General features: G+C 44.2%; 2 protein-coding genes across 4 annotated transcripts in view; one reads left to right on the plus strand and one right to left on the minus strand.

The window, feature by feature from the left end:
- CLEC12A (C-type lectin domain family 12 member A) overlaps positions 1–405 on the minus strand; it is a 235,537-nt gene that overhangs the window by 133,971 nt on the left and 101,161 nt on the right. The gene's annotated exons all lie outside the window — the stretch shown is intronic.
- The window catches only part of TMEM52B (transmembrane protein 52B), a 30,387-nt gene that overhangs the window by 5,987 nt on the left and 23,995 nt on the right, over positions 1–405 (plus strand). The gene's annotated exons all lie outside the window — the stretch shown is intronic.

The raw sequence follows: 405 nt of genomic DNA on the forward strand, positions 1-405 counted from the left end.
TTTTGAAAAGAGAGAACGCTATAGCACGTTGTTTACCTATCCTGCTTTTCTTTCTCACTGCCATTTTGGGGAAAAGATAAATAGGCAGAAACAACTATTTCTAAGGAGTCTGCAACTTCAGTGTGTTGGTATAAAGGGTTCCAAATCCGTAAAGGGGAAAGGGCAGGGTTGTGAGATATGGGAGCCCACTTTAGAATTTGAGGAAGCCAGAGAAGACGGGATCTCCTAGCAAAGAGTGAAGCTGGTTTCTGAACAAACTTCACAGGATTTTCCTAATATCTCTGGCCAAGAGTGACAACGGATTTGGACACTTGTTTAAAATGCAAGGGGACTGAGTGTGCCGTAAGTCTCTGATTTCTGTGGACGTCGCGTTTACTTGAGCTCCCGTCCTTCTTTCCTCTCCAG

This window comes from Balaenoptera borealis, assembly GCF_965194805.1.
Source record: "Balaenoptera borealis genome assembly, chromosome: 13".
Lineage (NCBI taxonomy): Eukaryota > Metazoa > Chordata > Mammalia > Artiodactyla > Balaenopteridae > Balaenoptera > Balaenoptera borealis.